The sequence below is a fragment of the Ranitomeya variabilis genome, chromosome 6, assembly GCF_051348905.1.
Source record: "Ranitomeya variabilis isolate aRanVar5 chromosome 6, aRanVar5.hap1, whole genome shotgun sequence".
NCBI classification, from domain to species: Eukaryota; Metazoa; Chordata; class Amphibia; order Anura; family Dendrobatidae; genus Ranitomeya; species Ranitomeya variabilis.
The window spans coordinates 577,123,957-577,149,487 of record NC_135237.1 but is presented as its reverse complement, the minus strand read 5'-3'; positions in this window follow the sequence as shown (position 1 = coordinate 577,149,487).

The following is a 25,531-nucleotide window of genomic DNA, read 5'->3' as shown; positions in this document are numbered from 1 at the left end:
ATAAATATGACCCACTATATGCTATATGGACATGAATGAAATATACAAATGTGTATACATGTACCCAGTTACAAAACATATTGACAAAATGTTGACAACATATTCATTTGTCCATAGTCATAGATGATTAGAAGAGGAACCAAACACTTTCTCTATTGATGTCCAAGGGTCGTTCTTGTGCTGAACTCCAAGAACTATAGATGGAAAAATCTGACCCAACAGGCCAGTTCTTCACAGAGCAGGTAAGCCAATATACGGCCCTATAATGTCCAAATCCACTGAATATAGATGTTGTTTTCACTAGACAAGGTCCAATTGTCAGTCCATATAAAGAAACCCGTCTATCCCAAAAAACCTGTGAACAAAAGATCTTCATTAATTCCATGGGGTACCATAGACCGAAGTAGGTAAATCCAACGGGACTCCACCTGTAATAGTTTGGTCCGTAAGGATCCTCCCCTACCTGAACCTCTTAGATGTTCCAGTCCAACCACCCTTGTGTCCTTGTACCCCCCCGCGTGATGGATAAGATAATGGGCTGCCACTGTGGTTAAAGTTTTACCTTTTCGCTTATCCGCTGCTGCTGTATTAATCGTGGAGAAATGCCCCTGTATCCTTCGGCGTAACTCTTGCGAGGTTTGACCTACATACACACGAGGGCAGGGACAAATGATGGCATAAATGACATTAGAAGTTTTGCAATTGATATAAGATTTTAATTTGTGTGCCTTTTGATCAGTCGGATTCATGAAGCTGTCACGGGTGGGGTGCATGTAAGGACATATCGTACAGTCTCCACATGGAAAAGAGCCCCTGAGTACGATACCCCGGTTGAGTCTGGTGGTAGGCCTAGTATAATGGCTCCTCATTAGCATGTCCCTGAAGTTTGGGGCCCTCCTAGCTGTCACCAGGGGTCGTGGGCTAATGACCTGCGCTGTTTGTGTGTCAGTGGTCAATATTCTCCAGTGGTTGTTAAGGATATTCCTTACCTGAGCCCATTGGGTATGATACCCTGTGATGAAGCGTGCAAAAGTGTCCGCTTTTTTCTTTTTTTTTCCTAGTGGCAAGGATCGCAAGTAGGACTAGCTAAGTAACTAAACCGACTACAAACTCTGGGGAAGTGGTAACTGAATTGACCGCAACCTGATCCTATCCGCAAACAACTATAGGCAGCCGTGGAACGTTACCTGAAAATCCTAGACGTCTCTTCACGGCCTGAGAAACTGACTATTCCTAGAGGGAACGAAAGTCCTCACTTGCCTCAGTGAAATGACCCCAAAGATATAGAATAGCCCCCCACAAATATTAACGGTGAGTTAAGGGGAAAGCACAAACGCAGAGATGAAATTAGAGTTAGCAAATGAGGCCCGCTAACACTAGAAAGCAGAAAATAGAAAGGGAACTGTGCGGTCAATTAAAAACCCTATTCAAAATATCCACGCAGAGATCGCTCGAGCCCCCGCACCAACTAACGGTGCGGGGGAAGCAACTCTGTACCCCAGAGCAAACCAGCAGAAGAAATCACATATTAGCAAGCTGGATTAAACTCATCATACACAGAAATCATATTGCAGACTGATGAGCAAAAAATAATTAAACAGAACTTAGCTTCTCCTGAAGAGACTGAAACCAAAGATAATCAGGAGTAATCAGAATAGCACTGAGTACATTGACAGCCGGCAACAAGTGGAAGTGAAACAGAGCTAAATAGGAAACTCCCAAGTGAATAACGAGGCAGCTGATCAGCCACAGACCCGCAGGATAACAAACAAAGCCACCAGGGGGAGCCCAAAACAAAAGTCACACAATACCACCTGCGACCACAAGAGGGAGCCTGAAAACAGAGTTCACAACAAAAATCCAACCAAGAACATTAACAGCTGGCATGAACTAAAGCCCAGAGCAGGTTTAAATAACAAACCCAAGCAAGGCGATTAGTGAAGGCAACTGCCACAGCTACCTAAAGGAGCAGCAGTTCCACTCAAAACCACCAGAGGGAGCCCAAGGGCAGAACTCACAAAAATACCATTAGCAACCACAGGAGGGAGCTCCAGAACGGAATTCACAACAGTCCTCGTTATTCACCGTGCCTTACACCATCCGTCACCTACACCTCTGGGAAGCCCTGGGGATACACTTCACCTGTGGGAAGGTATACCATCTAGCTGCCATAACATCACCCCAGCGGACCCCTAAGCAGCGTCGGTCACCCTGACCGAATACCACAGGTGGCGTCACGAACATCATACAAACTTTCCTTGGACGTCCCTCAAAGGGCCACGGACCGGGTCAGGCCACCGTGACATCTCCAGAACTGAGAAGGACCCGGTACCGAGTACCCCATTGCCCTTACGTGGGGGCGCTCCATAAGCATCTCAGATACATTTTGTGCTACCATGTAAGCATCTCAGATACATCCTGTGCTGCCTCATAACTATCTCAGATACATCCTGTTACCATGTAACTATCTCAGATACATCCTGCGCTACCACGTAAGCATCTCAGATACATCTTGACCTACCAAGTAAGCATCTCAGATACATCCTGACCTACCATGTAAGCATCTTAGACACATCCTGTACTACCATGTAAGCATCTCAGATACATCCTGTGCTACCATGTAAGCATCTCAGATACATCCTGACCTACCACGTAAGCATCTCAGACACATCCTGACCTACCATGTAAGCATCTCAGATACATCCTGTGCTACCATGTAAGCATCTCAGATACATCCTGACCTACCACGTAAGCATCTCAGATACATCCTGACCTACCATGTAAGCATCTCAGACACATCCTGTGCTGCCTCGTAACTATCTCAGATACATCCTGTTACCATGTAACTATCTCAGATACATCCTGCGCTACCACGTAAGCATCTCAGATACATCCTGACCTACCATGTAAGCATCTCAGACACATCCTGACCTACCACGTAAGCATCTCAGATACATCCTGCGCTATGACATAACTATCTCAGATACATTCTGTGCTACCATTTAAGCATCTCAGATACATTCTGTGCTACCATTTAAGCATCTCAGATACATCCTGTGTTACCACTTAACTATCTCAGATACATCCTGTGCTGCCATGTAACTATCTCAGATACATCCTGTGCTACCACGTAACTATCTCAGATACATCCTGTGCTACCATGTAAGCATCTCAGATACATCCTGTGCTACCACGTAACTATCTCAGATACATCCTGCGCTACCATGTATGCATCTGAGACACATCCTCTGCTACCATGTAAGCATCTCAGATACATCCTGCGCTACCATGTAAGCATCTCAGATACATCCTGTGTTACCACTTAACTATATCAGACACATCCTGTGCTACCAGGTAAGCATCTCGGTTGCAACTGGTGATGCCATGTAACCATCACTGCCAATAATATGGGATGTGTCACAAGTGAAGCCCTATTTCTAGGGACCAAGTTCCCTGTCATATCAGGGCGCAGTGACCGATGTTGAGTTCTGTCGTTCTCTAGTCAGTTCTTCACCGTGACATATGCAGCGCCCCAGAGTCCTGGTCGTTGCAGTACTGATGCTCCGCCGCTAAGGGGGGCTATGGTACGTCTGATGGCACTGAAGGAGTTCATCTGACCAGGTATCACATACACCAATACATTTCACAGTCGGGCCTCCAGGGGGAGCTAAGGGTGCTATTTATTAGGCCACTCCTCACCCTGTGGGTAAACTGGGGGTCAGGCAGGAAGTTAGTTCAGAAAGCTGACTGGGTTGGAACCAGGCAACACCTTGTGGCAGGGGGTGTTGCGGGGAAGATTCGGTAGGGTCCCTGTCAGGTTTGGGACCCTGACAGAGGCCTGGCAACAGGAAAGAACGTCACGGGACCGTGCCTGCTCAGCATAGCGGCGGTGCCCTAAGAAAGGATCAGAAGCGAGATATATTGTGCTGAGTGAGAAACGAGATCAAAGTAAGAAGGAGAATACCAGTAGGAGTCGTGCTGTAAGACCGAGGCAACATCCTACTGAGGCGCGCAACTGGCGGCCGGAACGCCGAGGAAGTATTCATATATCTAGCTCCAAGCAATACTTCAAACCAACGGCAGGACAGTCAGTCACAGGCGGGTTGTCTCACCTAAATCACCTATGCAGACTTGGGGGGCAACCTGTGGAGAGGGGCGACTCTAGGGTCCCGGAAGAGCTCCGAGCCTACCCGTCATACGGGTGCGTCCCAACCATAACACCGGGAGGGACGGAGGATTAGCAGGACATCATCTAATCGAGTTGTTGTGAGGGAACACGAGAAACGGACACAACAGTTGTGGGGACTATCCCGTAAGCACAGCAGGGGAGGACCACAACACATAGTGCTAGCAGGAAGGCACCGATTTCCACCTGTGAAGAGAACTCTGGAGGTGCCATTGGACCGGCCGGACTTGCGCAGCCTGGTGAACCGTATTCCGGACTGAGGACCCAGAGATCTTCAGTAAAGAGGTAAAGAGACTGCAACCTGGTGTCCTCGTTATTTACTGCACCGCACCATCACCACCATCATCCACCCATCCACACCTGTTATTCACGGTGCGCCCCACGGCAGGGTCACGGACCGGGGCCTAGCCGCCGTGACAACCCCAGAGCAGAGACTCGGAGGCCCGGTACCGGGTACCCCTCGGCCCTGCGGCGGTGGGGGCGCTACAAAACAATTTGCAATTGTTCCTGAAATTCAGGAAGGTAGATCTATCTCCAGAAAAAAACTCTGGAATAGGAATTCTAGGTTCAGACATAGGAGTGTGAACAACAAAATCCTGTATGTTTTGAACTTTTGCAGCAAGATTATTCAGGCTGGAAGCCAAACTCTGGACATCCATGTTAAACAGCTAAGGTCAGAGCCATTCAAGGGTTAAGAGGAGGTAAGAAGCAGCTAGACAGCAATTAAGGGCTAGGCAGCAAAACTCTGAGGGGAAAAAAAAAAAAAATTTCCCTTCAACACTTCTTTTTCTCCTGCTTCAGCCCAAACAATTAACACTTTGTGGGCCGGCTATACTGTCATGTTCCCAATGGCAGGGAATTAACCACATAACACGGGCAAAAACAGGACGAGCTCTAGGGTGATGGAACCTGAGCTGACCGCGATCCTGAACCTCAACACTCAACTAACAGCAGCCGGGGAACGTTCCTGGGGGGACTCTAGACGTCTCGCGCCAGCTGGAGATCTAGCTACCCCTATCAGAAGAATCACAGACCTATCTTGCCTCCAGAGAAATATTCCCACAGAAATAGCAGCCCCCCACATATAATGACGGTGAAATGAGAGGAAGGCACAAACGTAGTAGTTGGAGCGCCCCCACACCGCCGCAGGGCCGAGGGGTACCCGGAGCCGGGCCTCTGAGTCTCAGTTCTGGGGTTGTCATGGTGGCTAGACCCGGTCCGTGGCTCTGTCTGTCAGTGGGGGACGTCCGGTGCAATAAGTGGTGTTGTAACGATGCAGTTGTGGGGTGCAGGTCGCGGTAAATAACGAGGACACCAGGTTGCAGTCTCTTTACCTCTTTACTGGAGATCTCTGAGTCCTCAGTCCAGAGTACGGCTCACCAGGCTGCGCAAGTCCGGCCGGTCCAATGGCACCTCCAGAGTCCTCTTCACAGGTGGAAATCGGTGCCTTCCTTCTTAGCGCTATGTGTTGTAGTCCTCCCCTGCTGTGCTTACGGAAAGTACCCCACAACTGTTGTGTCTGTTTCTTAAGTTCCCTCACAACTCGATTAAATGATGTTCTTCTAATCGTCCGTCCCTCCCTGATGTTACGGTTAGAACGGCACCCGTTTGTCGGGTAGGCCTGGAGTTCTTCCGGGACCCTAGAGACGCCCCTCTCCCGCAATTGCCTCCCAAGACTTCATAGGTGATATGTGTTAGACAGCCCACCTTAAACTGACTGTCCTGCCGCTGTTTAGAGTATTGCTTGAAGCGGAATGTTATAATACTCCCTCGGCGTTCCGGCCACCGGTAGTGCGCCTCAGTAGGGTGTTGCTTCGGTCTTACAGCACGACCCCTGCTGGAATTCTCCTATCGCTTGATCTCGTTTCTCACTCAGCACAATCTATCTCGCTTCTAGTCCTTTCTTGAATCCCGCCGCTTCCCGGAGCTGGCGCGGACCCGTTACGTTCTTTCCAATGCCAAGCCTCTGTCAGGATCCCACCCCTGACAGAGACCCTACTGTCTCTTCCTCCACAACACCCTCTGCCACTGAGTGTTGCTTCGTCCAATCCAGTCAGCTTTCTGATCTAACTTCCTGCCTGACCCCCAGTTTACCCACTATGGTGGGGAGTGGCCTAATGAATAGAACCCTTAGCTCCCCCCGGAGGCCCGACTGTGAAATGTATTGGTGTCTGTGATACCTGATCAGATGAACTCCTTCAGTGCCATCGGACGCACCATGGCTCCCCATAGTGGCGGAGCCACAGTACTGCAACGACCAGGACTCTGGGGCGCTGCACTATGAAAACAGATTCAGCAAAATGAGGCCCGCTTAAGCTAGATAGCAGAGGATACAAAAGGTGAACTGCGCGGTCAGCTTAAAACCCTTCAAAATACCATCCTGAAATTACTTGAACTCATGTGCCAACTCATGGTACATGAGTGGTAATTTCAGCCCACTAGAGCAACCAGCAGCAGAGAATTACATATCTGCAAGCTGGACTAAAAACATGAAAGCAAACATGAAACAGGGAAATCCAGACTTAGCTTGTCTTGAAGGCCTAGGAGCAGGTAGCAAAGGTAACAGAGACACACTGATACATTGATAGCCGGCAAGGGAATGACAGGAAAGCCAGGTTAAATAGGAAACACCCAGCCTCTGATGGACAGGTGGAAACCAGAGACCGCAACCCACCAAAGTCACCCAGTACCAGCTGTAACCACCAGAGGGAGCCCAAAAACAGAATCCACAACAGTCCTCGTTATTTACTGCACCGCACCACCACCACTATCTACATCTATCACTGTACACCCCTCAGCAGGGTCACGGACCGGGTCTAGCCACCGTGACAACCCCAGAGCAGAGACTCGGAGGCCCGGTACCGGGTACCCCTCGGCCCTGCGGCAGTGGGGGCGCTACACATACATGCCTGGATCCAACATAGAGAGACATCATACAAGGTGAATTGTGATAATAATTTAATTCAACTACCTTTCTCCATACAAAGACTGGATAAAAGTTGGGACACCTGTAAGGGGGTCACAGAGACTGTTGTATGCCCCCACCCCTTTTTGCACGTCTCGGCTGAACCTGGTACTAAATGCTGTATGTTCAATATGTATATCTTGGGTGGCAGAAATGGCTTAATGCCCTTAACACTATCCGGTTAATGTCTTACTTGTATATGTGTTATGTCTTCCATGCTGCTAAATGTATATATTGATATTGTGTCATATAATGTGTTATAGGGAAAGTGCAGTACTATAATTAGCACACTTGGCGTAGTATGCAGTTCAGCCACTAGAGGGAGCACATAGTACACATATTATAGGCCTAGTAAATAGTTAGATTAGGAGGGGTCTGCTGTGGGTAAGAAAGGGAATTTCTTGTTATCAAGTCAGTGTAGCCTGGGAGCTGAGACAGGCCAGGTGGCCAGAGTGCCCAGGCAGTCCCGTAGGGCCTTAGAGCCCAGGGCAAAATAGTGGGCTTCGCAATGCTCCAAGAGGGAAGCCCAGTCATCCAGGGTCAGCGGGACAGAAGTGCAGCAGTGACAGCAGCCCTGCAAGAAGCAGTGACAGCGGTAGTGAGAGCAGGAGCTACGGCAAGAGTCACAGCAGGACAGTACCATAGGTCGCTCCGAAAATGTGGCAGCTTACTACTTGGGCTGATGGCCTTATGTCTGGGGTGAAACAGACAAGGGAACACCAAAAGCTAGTCAGACTGGACAGGGAGGACGCAGTGATACCGAGTGGGACGGGAACACATTGAAAAGCACTGGGAAAGTGAAGGACATGTGCTGTGTGGAACCTAATGTTGATGCTACAAAAGACATGGATGTGCTGAGAGAAGAAACCAGTAAAGTTATCTGTTTTAAGTTGAACGTGGACTTTGTCTCTATTTGTGCGACAACATCCGCAGCAGAACTTCGGCTGCTCAGATGGGACCCTGATGGCGCAGATGATGTAGCTGACGGTACGCTAAAAAGGGGACACTGTTTTCACATGGCGGGAGGCCAGGGCCCGTGTAAACAGCCTCAGCCACGACTACGGCCCTGGCCCTCCCTCACACACCCATGTGTGCTCATGCAGTGGTTTCCCTTATTTTTATTGGAATGTGCACTTTGTGGAATCAGGCTAAAGGCAGCAAAACCAAGAAACATCTATATGGTCAAGGATTAAAGAAACACGTGAAATGAACCAGAATATGTGTTGTGTTTGAGATTCCTTACATGACCCCCCCGTTACTCTTGTGAAAGCTTTACACCCCTCGGCTTCATCAATTCGTCACCTGGAATAGCTCCACCAGCCTTGATGGAGTTCCCTGAGTTGCTGAGCGCTTGTCAGGTGCATTGCATTCACTCTGCTTTGGGTTAAGGTCAGTGGCGACAGTGGTCTTGTCATCTGGCATAGCCTCCATCCCTCTCCTTCTCAGTCCACACAAATCTCTTCTTGTTTGTGGTCCTCAGAAGTGGCTTCTTGTTTGTCGATCTTAATAGTGGACAATTTGACCACAATGAGTGGTTTCTCAGTCCCCTGCTGCCCCCACCATGCCTCACTGTGGGTATGATGATCTTCTAGTGATGTGTGGTGTGGTGTTGGATTTGTACCTTTTGGAATTATGGCCAAAAAGTTCCCCCTTGTTCTCATCAGACAAAACACGTTTTGTGCTACTGACCGAATTGATTGAAGTTTTGGCAGAACATTGCTGGGTGTAGATGTTTGCCTTTGCAGTAAAATGCTTCCGTCCTGTCCCCTGACCCACAGGCCAGACATTTGAAGAGCACATGAGGTTGTTGTCATATGTAGGACACAATCACGACTCGCTAGAAATTCCTGCAGCTCCTTTAACCTTGCAGTCGGCCTCTTACCGGCCTCACAGATCAATTTTGTTCTTGTTTTTTCATCAAATTTTAACAGACGTCCAGTTCTAGTTAATGTCACTGTTGTGATAAGTTCCAGCTCCTTCTTGATGACGTCCAATGTCCATGTTAGGAATGTTTTTGTCCCTTCTCCTGATAGACAACATTCCGCACTGAGATCCTTTGCTGTGTTGTCAGCTGTTTACCTAGAGCAGCGACACTTTCTCCAGGGTCCATCAGAATAGCTGGAAATGACGGCGGCCGAGCGCTGACTACTAAGTAACATGGGGGAAACGTGATCGGCTGATTCTGAGCACAACCTCAGCCCCGATTATACGAGGGCGTGCACACTTATGCAACCACATTGTTGTAGTTTTGTTATTTTTTATTTTTTTTCTTAAATTTGTTCCTGAATGGATTTGTACAGATTATGGGCAACATTAAAGATGGACAAAGATCTGAAATGATTCTTCTTGGTAGGATTAGTCGCGTAATAAAAACCTGGCATTATATCCGGGCGTGACGACTTTTATATCTGCTGTATATAAGCACTCGCTGCATAAATAGTACAGCCCACTGCTAACTCCGGTACAATGTATCCTCTAATCATTCACGGTCTGTAGCTCAATAATATCGCCATACATTGGCTACATAGTGACGGGTTAGTGGCGGTTTCTGATAGTGGAGGAAGGGTCCGCTCTTTGGCATCAGCCCTCTCCTCCTCTCTCACAGCTTGCAGTTTTAGGCTGGGTTCACATTCATACACGAGGACCAGTATGTAGGAATCCCCTAAAAAATGTATTCCGGCCGGAACCCCGACAGACTCACTGTGGACACTGTCTGTCCTCTGCGCCCTGCCACAGTGTCAGTGTCCGGACAGGGCTGCGGTCCCCTCCTTCCCTCACAATGTGGTCTCTGCAGCTTCATCCCCCTCCTCTGCCTTCATTGTATAATTGTATTACAGAAGACGGATTTATACTAATGAGGTTTGTGACCATGTAAAGTGGTCGCAGCCGGCGGAGGGAGGCCCCCATATATATTACCGTACATGTATGACTGATTTATGCAAAAATAGGGCTGTGCTTCCTATGGGGGTGTCACTGCTCCATCTTAGTGCAGGGCAGTGACCCAACAAAAATGTAACAACAGGAGACGGAACCCAAACTAAAGCCAAGGACACCGTCAGTCCTGGGCCTGAGCGTGAGCGATGCCAGTCTGGTGGCCCTGGTAGACTGTCATGTAAAGCCTCATTATAATGCCCGTCAGGTGCTCCAGGATGGAGAGGACTGATGAGCAGGAACCGCCAGGCTCTGGATCCCGGCCAAAACACCGACCCATTCCTAATAATGTCATATTTCTGTTCTGCCAGTCACCCTCTCACTGCCGATTACCTTCACACTGCCTGAGAGCCTTTTACTGCCGCTCACCACCTGTCACCCTCTCACTGCTGCTCACCCTCTCACCACCTGTCACCCTCTCACTGCTGGTCACCCTCTCACCACCTGTCACCCTCTCACTGCTGGTCACCATCCACCACCTGTCACCCACTCACTGCTGGTCACCCTCCACCACCTGTCACCCTCTCACTGCTGGTCACCATCCACCACCTGTCACCCACTCACTGCTGCTCACCCTCTCACCACCTATCACCCACTCACTGCTGGTCACCCTCCACCACCTGTCACCCACTCACTGCTGCTCACCCTCTCACCACCTATCACCCACTCACTGCTGGTCACCCTCCACCACCTGTCACCCACTCACTGCTGCTCACCCTCTCACCACCTATCACCCACTCACTGCTGGTCACCCTCCACCACCTGTCACCCACTCACTGCTGGTCACCCTCTCACCACCTGTCACCCACTCACTGCTGGTCACCATCCACCACCTGTCACCCACTCACTGCTGGTCACCCTCCATCACCTGTCATCCACTCACTGCTGGTCACCCTCCACCACCTATCACCCACTCACTGCTGGTCACCCTCCACCACCTGTCACCCACTCACTGCTGGTCACCCTCTCACCACCTGTCACCCTCTCACTGCTGGTCACCCTCCACCACCTGTCACCCACTCACTGCTGGTCACCCTCCACCACCTGTCACCCACTCACTGCTGGTCACCCTCTCCCCACAAATCACCCACTCACTGCTGGTCACCCTCCACCACCTGTCACCCACTCACTGCTGGTCACCCTCCACCACCTGTCACCCACTCACTGCTGGTCACCTTCTCACCACCTATCACCCACTCACTGCTGGTCACCCTCTCACCACCTATCACCCACTCACTGCTGGTCACCGTCCACCACCTATCACCCACTCACTGCTGGTCACCCTCCACCACCTATCACCCACTCACTGCTGGTCACCCTCCACCACCTGTCACCCACTCACTGCTGGTCACCCTCCACCACCTGTCACCCACTCACTGCTGGTCACCCTCCACCACCTGTCACCCACTCACTGCTGGTCACCCTCTCACCACAAATCACCCACTCACTGCTGGTCACCCTCTCACCACCTGTCACCCACTCACTGCTGGTCACCCTCTCACCACAAATCACCTTCTCACTGCTGGTCACCCTCTCACCACCTGTCACCCACTCACTGCTGGTCACCCTCCACCACCTGTCACCCACTCACTGCTGGTCACCCTCTCACCACAAATCACCTTCTCACTGCTGGTCACCCTCTCACCACCTGTCACCCACTCACTGCTGGTCACCCTCCATCACCTGTCACCCACTCACTGCTGGTCACCCTCCACCACCTATCACCCACTCACTGCTGGTCACCCTCTCACCACCTCACCCACTCACTGCTGGTCACCCTCCACCACCTGTCACCCACTCACCGCTGGTCACCCTCTCACCACCTGTCACCCACTCACTGCTGGTCACCCTCTCACCACCTGTCACCCACTCACTGCTGGTCACCCTCCACCACCTGTCACCCACTCACTGCTGGTCACCCTCCACCACCTGTCACCCACTCACTGCTGGTCACCCTCTCACCAACTGTCACCCACTCACTGCTAGTCACCCTCCACCACCTGTCACCCACTCACTGCTGGTCACCCTCCACCACCTGTCACCCACTCACTGCTGGTCACCCTCTCACCAACTGTCACCCACTCACTGCTAGTCACCCTCTCACCAACTGTCACCCACTCACTGCTGGTCACCCTCCACCACCTATCACCCACTCACTGCTGGTCACCCTCTCACCACCTCACCCACTCACTGCTGGTCACCCTCTCACCACCTATCACCCACTCACTGCTGGTCACCCTCTCACCACCTATCACCCACTCACTGCTGGTCACCCTCCACTCCGCCACCTGTCACCCACTCACTGCTGGTCACCCTCCACCACCTATCACCGACTCACTGCTGGTCACCCTCTCACCACCTATCACCCACTCACTGCTGGTCACCCTCTCACCACCTATCACCCACTCACTGCTGGTCACCCTCTCACCAACTATCACCCACTCACTGCTGGTCACCCTCTCACCACCTATCACCCACTCACTCCTGGTCACCCTCCACCACCTGTCACCCACTCACTGCTGGTCACCCTCTCACCACCTGTCACCCACTCACTGCTGGTCACCCTCCACCACCTGTCACCCACTCACTGCTGGTCACCCTCCACCACCTGTCACCCACTCACTGCTGGTCACCCTCCATCACCTGTCACCCACTCACTGCTGGTCACCCTCTCACCACCTATCACCCACTCACTGCTGGTCACCGTCCACCACCTATCACCCACTCACTGCTGGTCACCCTCCACCACCTATCACCCACTCACTCCTGGTCACCCTCCACCACCTGTCACCCACTCACTGCTGGTCACCCTCCACCACCTGTCACCCACTCACTGCTGGTCACCCTCCACCACCTGTCACCCACTCACTGCTGGTCACCCTCTCACCACAAATCACCAACTCACTGCTGGTCACCCTCTCACCACCTGTCACCCACTCACTGCTGGTCACCCTCCACCACCTGTCACCCACTCACTGCTGGTCACCCTTCACCACCTATCACCCACTCACTGCTGGTCACCCTCTCACCACCTATCACCCACTCACTGCTGGTCACCCTCTCACCACCTATCACCCACTCACTGCTGGTCACCCTCCACCACCTATCACCCACTCACTGCTGGTCACCCTCTCACCACCTATCACCCACTCACTCCTGGTCACCCTCTCTTCACCTGTCACCCACTCACTGCTGGTCACCCTCTCACCACCTGTCACCCACTCACTGCTGGTCACCCTCCACCACCTGTCACCCACTCACTGCTGGTCACCCTCCACCACCTGTCACCCACTCACTGCTGGTCACCCTCCATCACCTGTCACCCACTCACTGCTGGTCACCCTCCACCACCTATCACCCACTCACTGCTGGTCACCCTCCACCACCTGTCACCCACTCACTGCTGGTCACCCTCCACCACCTGTCACCCACTCACTGCTGCTCACCCTCCACCACCTGTCACCCTCTCACTGCTGGTCACCCTCTCACCACATATCACCCACTCACTGCTGGTCACCCTCTCACTGCTGGTCACCCTCCATCACCTGTCACCCACTCACTGCTGCTCTCCCTCCACCACCTGTCACCCACTCACTGCTGGTCACCTTCCACCACCTGTTACCCACTCACTGCTGCTCACCCTCCACCACCTGTCACCCACTCACTGCTGGTCACCCTCTCTCCACCTGTCACCCACTCACTGCTGGTCACCCTCCACCACCTGTCACCCACTCACTGCTGCTCACCCTCCACCACCTGTCACCCACTCACTGCTGCTCACCCTCCACCACCTGTCACCCACTCACTGCTGGTCACTCTCCACCACCTGTCACCCACTCACTGCTGGTCACCCTCTCTCCACCTGTCAACCACTCACTGCTGGTCACCCTCCACCACCTGTCACCCACTCACTGCTGCTCACCCTCCACCACCTGTCACCCACTCACTGCTGGTCACCCTCTCACCACCTGTCACCCACTCACTGCTGGTCACCCTCCACCACCTGTCACCCACTCACTGCTGGTCACCCTCCACCACCTGTCACCCACTCACTGCTGCTCACCCTCCACCATCTGTCACCCACTCACTGCTGGTCACCATCCACTCCGCCACCTGTCACCCACTCACTGCTGGTCACCCTCCACCACCTGTCACCCACTCACTGCTGGTCACCATCCACTCTGCCACCTGTCACCCACTCACTGCTGGTCACCCTCCACCACCTGTCACCCACTCACTGCTGGTCACCCTCCACCACCTGTCACCCACTCACTGCTGCTCACCCTCCACCATCTGTCACCCACTCACTGCTGGTCACCATCCACTCCGCCACCTGTCACCCACTCACTGCTGGTCACCCTCTCACCACCTATCACCCACTCACTGCTGGTCACCGTCCACCACCTATCACCCACTCACTGCTGGTCACCCTCCACCACCTATCACCCACTCACTCCTGGTCACCCTCCACCACCTGTCACCCACTCACTGCTGGTCACCCTCCACCACCTGTCACCCACTCACTGCTGGTCACCCTCCACCACCTGTCACCCACTCACTGCTGGTCACCCTCTCACCACAAATCACCCACTCACTGCTGGTCACCCTCTCACCACCTGTCACCCACTCACTGCTGGTCACCCTCCACCACCTGTCACCCACTCACTGCTGGTCACCCTCCCCCACCTATCACCCACTCACTGCTGGTCACCCTCTCACCACCTATCACCCACTCACTGCTGGTCACCCTCTCACCACCTATCACCCACTCACTGCTGGTCACCCTCCACCACCTATCACCCACTCACTGCTCGTCACCCTCTCACCACCTGTCACCCACTCACTCCTTGTCACCCTCTCTTCACCTGTCACCCACTCACTGCTGGTTACCCTCTCACCACCTGTCACCCACTCACTGCTGGTCACCCTCCACCACCTGTCACCCACTCACTGCTGGTCACCCTCCACCACCTGTCACCCACTCACTGCTGGTCACCCTCCATCACCTGTCACCCATTCACTGCTGGTCACCCTCCACCACCTATCACCCACTCACTGCTGGTCACCCTCCACCACCTGTCACCCACTCACTGCTGGTCACCCTCCACCACCTGTCACCCACTCACTGCTGCTCACCCTCCACCACCTGTCACCCTCTCACTGCTGGTCACCCTCTCACCACATATCACCCACTCACTGCTGGTCACCCTCTCACTGCTGGTCACCCTCCATCACCTGTCACCCACTCACTGCTGCTCTCCCTCCACCACCTGTCACCCACTCACTGCTGGTCACCCTCCACCACCTGTTACCCACTCACTGCTGCTCACCCTCCACCACCTGTCACCCACTCACTGCTGGTCACCCTCTCTCCACCTGTCACCCACTCACTGCTGGTCACCCTCCACCACCTGTCACCCACTCACTGCTGCTCACCCTCCACCACCTGTCACCCTCTCACTGCTGGTCACCCTCTCACCACATATCACCCACTCACTGCTGGTCACCCTCTCACTGCTGGTCACCCTCCATCACCTGTCACCCACTCACTGCTGCTCTCCCTCCACCACCTGTCACCCACTCACTGCTGGTCACCCTCCACCACCTGTTACCCACTCACTGCTGCTCACCCTCCACCACCTGTCACCCACTCACTGCTGGTCACCCTCTCTCCACCTGTCACCCACTCACTGCTGGTCACCCTCCACCACCTGTCACCCACTCACTGCTGCTCACCCTCCACCACCTGTCACCCACTCACTGCTGCTCACCCTCCACCACCTGTCACCCACTCACTGCTGGTCACCCTCCACCACCTGTCACCCACTCACTGCTGGTCACCCTCTCTCCACCTGTCACCCACTCACTGCTGGTCACCCTCCACCACCTGTCACCCACTCACTGCTGCTCACCCTCCACCACCTGTCACCCACTCACTGCTGGTCACCCTCCACCACCTGTCACCCACTCACTGCTGGTAACCCTCCACCACCTGTCACCCACTCACTGCTGCTCACCCTCCACCATCTGTCACCCACTCACTGCTGGTCACCATCCACTCTGCCACCTGTCACCCACTCACTGCTGGTCACCCTCCACCACCTGTCACCCACTCACTGCTGGTCACCATCCACTCTGCCACCTGTCACCCACTCACTGCTGGTCACCCTCCACCACCTGTCACCCACTCACTGCTGGTCACCCTCCACCACCTGTCACCCACTCACTGCTGGTCACCATCCACTCTGCCACCTGTCACCCACTCACTGCTGCTCACCCTCCACCATCTGTCACCCACTCACTGCTGGTCACCATCCACTCTGCCACCTGTCACCCACTCACTGCTGGTCACCCTCCACCACCTGTCACCCACTCACTGCTGGTCACCCTCCACCACCTGTCACCCACTCACTGCTGGTCACCATCCACTCTGCCACCTGTCACCCACTCACTGCTGCTCACCCTCCACCATCTGTCACCCACTCACTGCTGGTCACCATCCACTCCGCCACCTGTCGCCCACTCACTGCTGGTCACCCTCCACCACCTGTCACCCACTCACTCCTGGTCACCCTCCACCACCTATCACCCTCTCACTGCTGGTCACCCTCCACCACCTATCACCCACTCACTGCTGGTCACCCTCTCACCACCTATCACCCACTCACTGCTGGTCACCCTCTCACCACCTATCACCCACTCACTGCTGGTAACCCTCCACCACCTATCACCCACTCACTGCTGGTCACCCTCTCACCACCTATCACCCACTCACTCCTGGTCACCCTCTCTTCACCTGTCACCCACTCACTGCTGGTCACCCTCTCACCACCTGTCACCCACTCACTGCTGGTCACCCTCCACCACCTGTCACCCACTCACTGCTGGTCACCCTCCACCACCTGTCACCCACTCACTGCTGGTCACCCTCTCACCACAAATCACCTTCTCACTGCTGGTCACCCTCTCACCACCTGTCACCCACTCACTGCTGGTCACCCTCCACCACCTATCACCCACTCACTGCTGATCACCCTCCACCACCTGTCACCCACTCACTGCTGGTCACCCTCTCACCACAAATCACCTTCTCACTGCTGGTCACCCTCTCACCACCTGTCACCCACTCACTGCTGGTCACCCTCCACCACCTGTCACCCACTCACTGCTGGTCACCCTCTCACCACAAATCACCTTCTCACTGCTGGTCACCCTCTCACCACCTCACCCACTCACTGCTGGTCACCCTCCACCACCTGTCACCCACTCACTGCTGGTCACCCTCCATCACCTGTCACCCACTCACTGCTGGTCACCCTCCACCACCTATCACCCACTCACTGCTGGTCACCCTCTCACCACCTCACCCACTCACTGCTGGTCACCCTCTCACCACCTATCACCCACTCACTGCTGGTCACCCTCTCACCACCTATCACCCACTCACTGCTGGTCACCCTCCACTCCGCCACCTGTCACCCACTCACTGCTGGTCACCCTCCACCACCTATCACCGACTCACTGCTGGTCACCCTCTCACCACCTATCACCCACTCACTGCTGGTCACCCTCTCACCACCTATCACCCACTCACTGCTGGTCACCCTCTCACCAACTATCACCCACTCACTGCTGGTCACCCTCTCACCACCTATCACCCACTCACTCCTGGTCACCCTCCACCACCTGTCACCCACTCACTGCTGGTCACCCTCTCACCACCTGTCACCCACTCACTGCTGGTCACCCTCCACCACCTGTCACCCACTCACCGCTGGTCACCCTCTCACCACCTGTCACCCACTCACTGCTGGTCACCCTCCACCACCTGTCACCCACTCACCGCTGGTCACCCTCTCACCACCTGTCACCCACTCACTGCTGGTCACCCTCCACCACCTGTCACCCACTCACTGCTGGTCACCCTCTCACCACCTGTCACCCACTCACTGCTGGTCACCCTCCACCACCTGTCACCCACTCACTGCTGGTCACCCTCTCACCAACTGTCACCCACTCACTGCTGGTCACCCTCCACCACCTGTCACCCACTCACTGCTGGTCACCCTCCACCACCTGTCACCCACTCACTGCCGGTCACCTTTTCACTGCCTGTCATCATAAAATCTTAGAATACTTGAATGTTAGAGTTGGAAGGGACCTCCAGCATCATCGTGCCCAACCCTCTGCTCAATGCAGGAGTCAGTAAACCATCTCAGACAGATGTCTGTCCAGCCTCTGAAGACTTCCATTGAAGAACTCACTATCACTCGTGGCTGCCTGTTCCACTCATCGATCACCCACACTGTCAAAAAGTTTTTTCCAAGATCTAATCTGTATCTTCTCCCTTTCAATTTTATTCAGTTGCTTCTCATGTTTCCATGTGCAAATGTGAATAATAAAGATCTCTCTACACTGTAACAGCCCTTCAGATATTTGCAGACAGCTATTAAGTCTCCTCTCAGTCTTCCTTACAAGCTAAACATTCCCAGATCCTGTAACCGTTCCTTGTAGGATATACTTTGCAGTCCGCTCACCATCCTGGTCACTCTTCTCTGAATTTGCTCCAGTTTTTCAATGTCTTTTTAAAATATGGTGCCCAGAACTGGACCCAGTATCCAGATGAGTCCTGACCGTGGAGGAGGAGGGTAATTACTTCACGTGATCTAGACTCTATCCTTCTCTTAATACGTCCTAGAACTGTTTGCCTTTTTTGCTGCTGCATCACATTTTTGACTCATGTGCAGTCTGTGATCTATTAGTATACCCAAGTCTTTTTCACACGTGCTGTTGCTTAGTTCTATCCCTCCCATTCTGTAGATGTAATTTTCGTTTTTCTTGCCCAGATGTAGAATCTTGCATTTCTCAGTTAAATACCATTCTGTTAATCGCTGTCCGTTGTTCAAGCTTATCTAGATCCTTCTGAATCCTTTCGTTGTGTTCTCTAGTGTTAGATATCCCTCCTAGCTTTGCATCATGTGCAAATTTGATCAGTTACCTTCAGTTCCCTTATCTATATAATTTATGAAAATGTTGTACAACACTGGGGCCAGGACAGAGCCTTGTGGTCACCCTCTCACTACCTGACAACGTTTTACTGCCTGTCACCCTCTCATTGTCTGTCACCCTATCACTGTCTCAAACCACTTCATCGCCTGTCACCCTTTCCCCACCTGTCACCCTATAACCCACTTACTGTTTGTCACCCTTTAACTGACTGTCAAACTCACTGAAGTCTTCTTATTATAGTCTTGAAATGTCATCTCATTGTGGCACTGTCTTAATAATAATAATAATAATAATAATCTTTATTTATATAGCGCCAACATATTCCGCAGCGCTTTACAGTTTAACAGTTTCAAACAACAATCATAGGTAACAATGTTAACAATACAATAATTTAAGCACAATAAGCCGCCCCTGCTCCTGAGAGCTTACAATCTACAATGAGGTGGGGAGATACAAAGTACAGGTGTGTATTTACAATGATGTATTTACAATGAGGGTCCGGCCATCTTCAGGGGGTGGGGGGTAGATGGAGATAGTGAATGGGCTACACACAAACATAAAATGACTTTGATTAGTTAATGTGGTAGGCAGCTCTGAACAAATGTGTTTTGAGCGAGCGCCTAAAACTAGGCAAGTTGTGGATGGTCCTAGTATCTTGGGGTAGAGCATTCCAGAGGATTGGCGCAGCACGGGAGAAGTCTTGGAGTCGGAAGTGGGAGGTACGGATTAGTGCAGAGATTAGTCGAAAGTCATTTGCAGAGCGCAGAGGTCGGTTAGGCCGATAGACAGAAATGAGGGAGGAGATGTAAGGGGGCCGCACTGTGGAGAGCTTTGTGGGTGAGAACAGTGCTTTGAATTGTATCCTGTAATGAATGGGCAGCCAGTGTAATGACTGGCGAAGAGCGGACACGTCCGAGTAACGATTAGCCAGATGGACGACCCTGGCTGCTGCATTAAGGATAGACTGGAGAGGGGAAAGTCGAGTAACAGGGAGGCCAATTAGTAGAGCGTTACAGTAGTCCAGACGGGAGTGGATTAGGGCGACAGTGAGAGTTTTTGTTGTCTCCATGGTGAGAAAAGGGCGGATTCTAGAGATGTTCTTTAGGTGTAAGCGGCACGAGCGGGCAAGAGATTGTATGTGGGAGGTGAAGGAGAGATCGGAGTCAAACATAACACCCAGACAGCGTGCCTGCTGCCGGGGTGTTATTATGCTGCCACCCATGGAGAGGGAAACATCAGGTTTAGAGAGGTTAGTAGATGGTGGGAGCAGAAGAAGTTCAGTTTTGGAGAGGTTGAGTTTCAGATAGAGAGCGGACATGATGTCGGAGACTGCGGACAGACAGTCAGTGGCGTTCTGTAGTACAGCGGGGGTAAGGTCAGGGGCTGACGTGTATAGTTGTATGTCATCAGCATAAAGATGGTACTGAAAGCCAAATCTGCTGATAGTCTGTCCAATTGGGGCCGTGTAGAGGGAGAAGAGAAGGGGGCCAAGGACTGAGCCCTGAGGTACCCTGACAGTGAGAGGAAGAGGAGATGAAGTGGAGCCGGAGAACAGAACACTGAAGGAGCGTTCAGAAAGATAGGAGGAGAACCAGGAGAGAGCAGTGTCCTTAATGCCTAGTGACTGGAGCCTAGAGAGTAGGAGAGGGTGGTCAACAGTGTCGAAAGCTGCAGAAAGGTCGAGGAGAATGAGCAGAGAGTGGTCACCGTTACATTTTGCTGTCAGAAGGTCGTTGGCCACTTTGATGAGTGCAGTTTCTGTCGAATGTAGGGGGCGGAAGCCGGACTGTGAAGGGTCTAGGAGAGAGTGAATGGAGAGGTAACGGGTAAGGCGGGAGTAGACTAGGCGCTCCAAGAGTTTAGAGATGAAGGGGAGATTGGAGACCGGTCTGTAGTTGTTTGTGCAGGTTGGGTCGAGGACGGGTTTCTTTAGTAATGGAGTAATGATAGAGTGCTTGATGGAGGATGGGAAAATGCCAGAGGAGAGGGAGAGATTAAAGATTGTAGTTAGGTGAGTTGTGACGACTGGAGAGAGAGACTGGAGGAGGTGTGAGGGAATGGGGTCGGTAGTGCATGTAGTCGGACGAGAAGAAGAGAGGAGCTTGGAGACTTCTTCTTCTGTGATGGGATCAAATTCGGAGAGTGAGCCAGGGGAGATGCAGGGAGGGATGGGAGTCATTGAACTTGGTGATTGGGAGCGGATTTCCTGATGGATACTGTCTATTTTCTCTATAAAGTGGGAGGCCAGGTCATCAGCACAAATGTCTGTGATAGGGGCTTGAGGTTTTGGCCTGAGGAGGGATGAAAGGTATCAAAAAGTTTCTTGGGGTTGTTGGATAGTGAGGAGATCAGAGTGGTGAAGTAGGTCTGTTTGGCGAGGTGAAGGGCAGAGTTATAGGTCCTTAACATAAATTTGAAGTGTATGAACTGTCTTATTATTATTCCATCAAGTCTGAAAGATGAAAAACCTTAGATTGCTGTAGACCAAATAGATTTCTTTTCAGTGATATCCAGGAGCTGAGATGAGAGCGGCTCCACTTATGGCCCCCATAATTTGATATCTGCATCTCCTTGAAGCGAGGGTCTATCTCCTGCACTGACTGCCATCTTCTCCATCTTCATCATCTGGACTCGTATGCTGCGCTGCCTGATACAGAAGTAGAAATCACAGTTTCATCCTTCAGTCAAAATATTTGTTTGGAACTGAAGAACAGATTTTACCCACATGATGCTTTCGCTAAAAGATTGATGTTGGACCTCACTGATGTGATTCCCACCTTTCTATAAGGCAACGCAGCATTCATATCCTTTTATTGGTGAGATTCAATCTTTATGTCAAACACTTTCTTTAGCACTAAAATTCTTCCAATCCAATAAAATTTCCAATTGAATCCCTACAACTACGCAATCAGACTAAAGGGAAGACTCTGAGACAGCAAGAAAAGAGGCTTAAGAAAAGGCAAGGAAAGAATATGGTATCCCGAGAGATGTCGGAAGGCAAAGTCTGTAACACTATGGACAGTAGAGGGAAGCAAAACCAAAGAGCCATCTGGTAGCTCGGAGACTTTATGAAGATGTATAGAGGGCATCCAGACCTTGCCTCCAGATGAGTATTGGAAGGAAGTCTTTATTTTACCAAATTCCTTCTAAATCAAGAGAATTCTTTGTTTCCTACAAAATCTGAAGAAAACTCTTTTGCCCATGTTATCCATGTGTGAATGAAAATAGCAACAACCTACTGTATTGCTCAAGGCATTGTAGATGAATTGAGAACATGGTTTTGCTCAACAAATTGATGAGGACACTACAAAGTCTATACCATCATGGTCATTGAGGGCCACCAGTAGGACCCCAGTTGAGAATCTGCTTCTTACAATTTTGTGGCGCTCAGGTCTTCCCGGAGAAACATCTTTGATTTGGATTTGAGATGTTGAGAGGATACGAGTGACATCATTAGTATAATGAGGTTTGGGCGTAAAGTCAAGACATCGGGAGATGTCTCCATCAACATTCGCTCATGCTGAGAGAAATTTAAGTTAGAAATCAAAGTGGGAAAACAATGAAAAGTAACGAACTTGATGGGGCTCCATGTGATGAGAAGACTGAAGATAGAGCAGGTTCCTGAGGTCAGTGTACATGGTCTCTAGAACATGATGGTGTATTTCTGTACTGCTGGAGAAATGTCACTAGGGAAGAAACTACAAGAAACTTTTGAAAAGTGTTCAGCAGCTATAAATGAGGTGTCTCCTTCCAGGAAGAAGGGAATTGAGGGGTTCACACCTGTCCAGATTATTTTGGCTGTTATGATATTTAGTGGTATTCACCTGCGCTGTCTACAAAAACGAACAATAAAATGAAAAATAGATGAATAATTGAATAAGAGAGCACTTACTTAACGAGTAATCATTGGTTATGCAGTGGATGTTGTAATAGGTCCTTAAAGTACTACCAGAATCTTAGGGGAATGAGAAGAAAAAAAAAAAGTGTAAATGTTTGTATTGGTGAATATAGTGAGACTAAATAGATTTATAATATCTACTCACTCAGATATTTCATGGAAATGTGCAATGAAGAGACGTGATCCCTGTGTACAGGGGCTGGCTGGCAATTTTCAGCCTGGGGGGCAATCACAAGGCAGTGGCCCTCGAGTTGCGGTGGCCCTCCTTTTCCCTGCTTATATCTGGCCACTGCATTAAAGTAGCAGTGATAACAGGCTTTAAAAACAGGCTGGTACACAGATATGGGAACTGAACGGAGCTTGCTGCATAGATATAGGAGCAGAATCGAGCTTACTCCAGAGATATGGGAACAGAACGGAGCTTACTACAGAGATATGTGAGCAGAACAGAGCTTACTACAGAGATATGGGAGCAGAACAGAGCTTACTATAGAGATATGGGAGCAGAACCGAGCTTACTGCAGAGATAAGGGAGCAGAACCGAACTTACTAGATTCAGAGATATGGGAGCCGAACCGAGCTTACTGCAAAGATATGGGAGCAGAACCGAGCTTACTACAGAGATATGGGAGCAGAACCGAGCTTACTGCAAGGATATGGGAGCAGAACCGAGCTTACTGCAGAGATATGGGAGCAGAACAGGGCTTACTACAGAGATATGGCAGCAGAAACGAGCTTACTACAGAGATATGGGAGCAGAACCGAGCTTAGTGCAGAGAAATGGGAGCAGAACTGAGCTTACTGCAGAGATATGGGAACAGAATCGAGCTTACTACAGAGATATGGGAGCAGAACCAAACTTACTACAGAGATATGGGAGCAGAACATAGCATACTACAGAGATAAGGGAGCAGAACCGAGCTTACTAGAGAGATAAGGGAGCAGAACCGAGCTTACTACAGAGATATGGGAGCAGAACCGAGCTTACTGCAGAGATATGGGAGCAGAACCGAGCTTACTACAGAGATAAAGGAGCAGAACCGAGCTTAATACGTCTACTACATGGAACCAAGTCTGCTACATAGAAACTGGAGCAGAACTGAGATTACGACATACATACAGTACCATAATCTAGATTACTACATTGATAGAGTACCAGAACCAAGCTTACTGCTTAGATATGGTGCCATAACGGAGCTTACTTACAAACATACACACAACAATACAGCTACACAGTGCCTAGTACTAACACCACTACACAGAGAATACATAATATCAGAGGTGTCAAACTGCATTCCTCGAGGGCCGCCAACAGGTCATGTTTTCAGGATTTCCTTAGCATTCCACAAGGTGCTGGAATCATTCTGTGCGGGTGATTAAATTATCACCTGTGCAATACAAGGAAATCCTGAAAACATGACCTGTTGGCGGCCCTCGAGGAATGCAGTTTGACACCTCTGCATAATATTATAATATCACCATTACCTCTACATGAAACTACACTCTATACAAAGACCAATGATGCCACCATACACTCCCTGACACAAGTTATGTCGCTTATTCATGTTATGTAAATAAAAGCTTATAACCTGATGTTAAATTCATCCATTAGTTGTATAAGTTATTCTTTTGAAAGCTGAAACCCTCCAAAATGTGGTTTAGGTTAAGAAAATAAATTGTTATTAAAGCAGAAATATTGATCAGTTAATGGACACAGAATGGTCAGATTTTGGCAAGACAAAATTTTTGTTGCCCACAGACAAATAATTAACTTAAAATACAAATATATGTTGCATAACATTGGTGAATGAAGTTGTGGTGCTCCTCTAGATTCTTTGGTTTTGTCTTCCAAGCTTCCTCTTTCATCCTACCCCAAACATGCTCAATGATGTTCATGTCTGGTGACTGGGCTGGCCAGTCCTTGAGCACCTTGATCTTTTTTGCCTGGAGGAACTTTGTTGTAGAGATGGATGTATGAGATGGAGCACCATCCTGCTGCAGAATGACCTCTTTTATGATTTGGAATATAAGAGGTAGCTAATACTTCTTGATATTTTAGGCTATTGATATTGCCTTCCACCTTGCAAATGTTTTGCACACCCCCATACTGAATGTAACCCCAGACCATGATCTTTCCACCACCAAATTTAACTGTCTTCTGGGTGTATTTTGGATCCATACGGGCTCCGGTAGGTCTCCTGCAGTGTTTGTGGCAGCTGTGGTGTAATTCTACTGAAGAGAAATCCACCTTCTGCCACTTTTCCAGGTCCATCTATTTAGCAGGCTGTGGGAGTTTGCAGATGCCACACGGTTTTTTATTTGCCTTTTGTTTAGTGCTGGCTTCTGGGCACTGATTTGACCATGGAGGCCATTTTGAGACAGAATCCTAGAAACTGTTCTAGTTGACACAGGGACTTGAGGTGACCAGACCTGTTGGCGCTCTGCTGCAGTGGAAGAGGAGCTTGCTTTGGATTTTCTAACCAACAAACGTTCCTCCTGAGGAGTTGTCTTGCGGGGTCAGCCAGACCTGGGCTAGTCAAAC